Raw genomic sequence first — 5,000 nt, 5'->3', positions numbered from 1 at the left:
TTTTTTTTTTTTTTTTTTTTTTTTTTTTTTTTTTCTTTTTTTTTTTTTTTTTTTTTCTGGCAAAATTAGTTTTCCTGAGGCACTTTCACTTGCTGTACTATAAAAATAAGTAAATAAATAAATGCCAACTTAATTATAATGAAGCACAATTAGTATCGACTCGCTGTAGTGTTGTGCACCAACCAAAAATAAAATAAAATAAAATAAAATTTACCGCTTCATTATGGCAAAGTGTGAAGTAAGAAATTTTGAAACAAAGCTTTGTATTTCCGACTCGTTTTAAGGTTGTAGTGTTCTTCCATTATATACTGTATATACTCGTCTATACTCGCATGTGTATTCGTAACTGCAAAATATGCAAACTGGCCGATAATCCAAGCATAGCTATTGTGCTTTGTTGCAGGAAAGAAATGCCAGTCTGGTTGAAGTACATCTTTAAGTGTTATAGCAGAGTCTGTGGTTCTAGTAATTATTGCGAGTTTTTTTCTAGTCCAGTTCCATATGTAGTATTGGTCGCGGCAGATGAGAATGTGTGCCAAGGTATCTACAGTATGGCAATGACCGCAGTACGGACTCTGCTTCATTTTGATATTGTGCAACTTTTCACCTGTGGGGACCTTCTCGTTCACAATGTCATACCACGTGGACACTACTTTGGAGTGGAGGATGGGATTGTTAATGTTTTTCCAGACGTTACTCCAGTTGACCGCTGGATATTTCGCTTCAATTGGGTTTTGCCTATGGTGTCTCGTGAGGTGGTAATAGGTCCGTCTGGTGTTAAGCAGCTGTGAAGTATCTTGAATATAGCTCATTTCCAGGTAATAAGTCCGGACGTGATCGAGTTGAGCGCTGATGCGACCAACATCGACTGGGGCCTTTTTGCTCGTTGGGGCTAACCTGTTGAATAAAGTTTTCGTAATTGTCGGATGGGGTGACTGCAGTATTTTGCGGATTCGGTCCATATATAGGGCAGTGCATTGGTTCTTGATGTCTTTGACGCCCAACCCACCAGCGGCGCGGGTTAACACTATGGTTGGCATGGCGACTTTAAAGATGTTTCCGCTCCATATGAACCAATACGCTGCAGCTAAAAGCTTTTGCGCTGTATCCTTGGGTACTGGTAACACTGCTGCGATGTGGTATATTTTGCTTAGCGCATAGCTGTTAATCAATAGAGCTCTCTGTATCCGATTGAGCGTTCTAGTTTTGTGTTCACGGAGAGTAGCCCTGAATATATGTAGTTTATGGTCCCAGTTGGCTACTGTCATCTCTCTGGGGTTGGCCATTAGAATCATACCTAAGTGGTTCGTCTTCTCTGTTCTTTGCAGCCATGTCCTTTGAATGGTCTCCGTATGGGGTCCGACAGGTAAAATTTTAGATTTTTGTTCATTGAGTTTGGCTCCGGAAGAAGTGGCGTAAGCGTGGATTATTTGTTGAACGACTTCCATTTCTGAGTGCGTGTTAACTACTACACTGACGTCATCAGCATAAGCGTGACACACGGTTTTTGTACCCAACACCTGTAGACCTTGTAACCTGTGATGCAGGTTTAACAGTAACGGTTCTACGGCGATTGCGTATAGTGCCATAGAAAGGGGGCATCCTTGTCTCACTGATTGCTTGATCGGGACTGGTGAACTTAGCTGACCGTTAATTTTGATTCGAGAGGAAGTGCCGACTATACATTTGCGTATGATCTGAATAAAATGAGCACTGAATCCCATCCGTTGCATTACAGTTAGTAGAAAGTGGTGGTTGATGCGGTCAAAAGCCTTATCGAAGTCTAAAAACATGAGACCAACATTGCATTTGCATAGCCACGACAAATATATTATGTCTCTATATTCACATAATGCATTCGACATTGATCTCCCTGGGACAGCACTCATTTGATAAGGGCCAAGTACTTTCGGCAGTACCATCTTCAGTCTACAGTTTATGAGTCGGGTGAAGATTTTATAGTCGGAATTGAGGAGTGTTAGTGGTCGAAAATCCTTCAGCGTAGCGCTACGTGGTTTTTTGGGGATCAGTACAATCATTCCTTCGGTAAACTTAGATGGCATCTGCACGTCTCCCAATAATTCATTGCATATTTTGGTGAATTCCGGTCCTATGATGTGCCAAAAACAAGCATAAAATTCTATGGGTAGGCCATCTAAACCAGCAGATTTCTTTGTAGGCGAGTCTTTGATTATGGCACATACTTCTTCCTCAGTTATGTGGGCTACAAGGTCGGCGTTGTCAGTTGGATGGACCGTGGATTGAATGTTGGATAAAAGCGGCTCACTTGCCGTCGCGTCAGTCGCCGATGCGGAGTAAAAATCTGTATAATGTTGCACCACGTAGTTTTTTACTGTGACCTGTTGATCGTATTCGTTCCCCTGTTCATCACTGAGAGTGTGGATTAACTTTTGTTTACCTCTCTTGGCTTCCCGTATCACGTGATATACGGACGTATTCTCCTGCGTCAGTTCAATCGGAGGACGCGATCGAACTTTTTTCCCCTCTAGTGATTGTCGTACCAACGCCGTTATTCTTGCTTTAGTGCGTTTTATTCTAGAGCTGTTTGCTACTAATCCCATGGGGTCATCATATAGTTCGCGGAGGCAAAGAAAGTGATACTCCAAGGTGCGTTTTCGCCAGTACGCTTTCATGCGACCATATCGTGCGATGCATTTTTTTATCTGCGGTTTCGCAGACTGTAGCCACCACATGATGCGTGTTGGATATCTGGATTGCATCCGAAGACAACGCTGCCATGTAGCATGAACCTCCTGTTTCAGTACTGCGTCCTCCAAAAGTGACACGTTTAGCTGCCATACGCCCCTTCCCAGGAATGTTTTTTGTTTAGTATGCTTCGCGGTTATATGAAATGCGCAGTGATCCGAGAAGTTAAGAGGCCAAATTTCACAGTCAGTTATATTATGGATAAAGCCTTTCGTTACATACAGCCTGTCTAGTCTGCTTGCCGAAGTACTGGATACGTACGTGTATCCTCGGGTGTGCGGGCGAAGGTGGCACCAAGCATCTATCATATCTAGCCCGTTAATTAACAGCAACAGCTCCTCACAAAAGTTGAAGTTCGGGATTTGATCTTCTGGACGCAATACGCAGTTAAAATCTCCACCCAAAATTATGTGCAGTCGAGGATCCGTTATTAATGGGACAATTTCGTCCCGGAACAGGTTGCCCCTTGCTCGTTTTCCGCTGGATCCAGAGGGAGCATATATATTAACAAGAAGCAGATCATATATTTGTGCAGTTATGCCTCGTCCAGATTCAAGTAATGCTTTTGCTGTACATGGTATGCCGTGTTTGAACAGTATTCCTGTTCCACATTCATTGCCTATGTTTAAGATCGCCTCATATCCATACACATCCGCTAGTTTGGTCGTAACTACCTCTTGTAACATCGCTATGTCAATGTCGGCGGCATATAAGTAGTCCTTCACAGATTGTAACTTTACGTCCGAAACTATTCGGTTTACATTGAGAGTGGCGATTTTATACGCCTGCGTCGTTCGCTAGTCCAACTAAGCGCATTCAGTGTCGTCAGACCATGCTGTCCCCGTATCAGTTCCGCAGCGGTCAACAGTGTCCATTGGTTCTTCAATTGGAGGGGCGAGGTTCATCTGTACGTCCTCATTCGGGTTGGGGATGTCTGGTTTTCCGATGTCTACCACGCCTTGCTTTCCGCTTCGAGCTGTTTTAAGAATTTTTTTGGTACGGGAGAGTTTTTTCTCCAGTTCTTGGATCTCTTCAGGGCTCTGTTTTCGTGTTTGCCGTTTAGGTTTCACCGGCTGCTGTCTGATGTTGTCTTCCTCAGCATTCTTCAAATCTTCTATGCGGGTGGTGTTTCGAGCTAAATTGTCGACCGTGCTCTTGGTGGATGATGGGGTCAATAGAGAAATCGGTTCACTATGAGGTTGCTCATTCCGGGATGGTTCTTGCATGTCATTCTCAACAGCGGAGGAATCGGGTAATTTGCTGTGGCTCCCAATATCTTTCGGTGTCTGTTGTGTTGAAACCGTTACAGCTGCCACGATTTCCTTAGGTTCGGGTGGTCTAGCTTCTGTCGTGTCAGTGGTGGCAATCTGGGCTTCTTCTCGGGTTGGATGGTTCTCCGTGTTCGCATCAGGGCTTGGGGTCAGGACTTGGCCGCGGGCTGCCGTAGCGTAAGTCGCTGGCAGCGCAGTCATAGCCGGCGGTCGCGGTGCCTCGCCAGCCGGCAGCTGCGCCACTCGCCGCTGTAAACACTCCGCGCGGACGTGGCCGGGAGAGTTGCACGCCGCGCACGTCCTCGGCTGGCCGTCGTATATGACGATACCTCGGTATCCACAGACGCTGATGTATGACGGTACATGTTTGTGCAAATCGACCTTTAATTGCCTCACTCCGTTGAGAACTTGGAATTTGCGCGCGTTGGACCACCGTTCGGCAACATTGCTGAGAACTTTACCGTACGGCGCTATCACTGCGTTTATTTGTTCCCCCGGTACTTCGAATGGTAGTTCGAATATCCTGATAGTTCGTATTCCAAACCCTGCATGCGTTACGGTGACTTCGCCTACGTTTCCATCACAATGTTTAAATTTCATAATTCCTCCGCAAGACTCAACTATTTTGTCACATAAGTTAGCATTCCTCAATTTCACAAATACAATGCTGCTCACTATCGAAAGATGCATTCCAATGACATCCTCTGAATCAACTTTCACTTCGTATTCCAACCAATCTTCGATTTCGTGTAGTTTAGGTCGGGCGTAATTACGATCAAACGAGAATTTCAAAGTATCTTGTCTGTTCAAGTGGGCCATCACGGATTCATATTTCAAATTTCAATATGCGTAGAAGTTCTGCAACGATGCAAGAAGCACTGCGACTTACCACGCCGAAGCACAGCAGACCGCGGCGCACGAAACTCAGCACACGTCCGCACAGCACGGCTGACGCGGCGAGACTGCCACTCGGCCACGACTGCCGGTCGCATAGCGGTGTCC

Source organism: Schistocerca americana, unplaced genomic scaffold (genome assembly GCF_021461395.2).
Source record: "Schistocerca americana isolate TAMUIC-IGC-003095 unplaced genomic scaffold, iqSchAmer2.1 HiC_scaffold_458, whole genome shotgun sequence".
Lineage (NCBI taxonomy): Eukaryota > Metazoa > Arthropoda > Insecta > Orthoptera > Acrididae > Schistocerca > Schistocerca americana.
Note: the sequence above shows the minus strand (reverse complement) of the source record.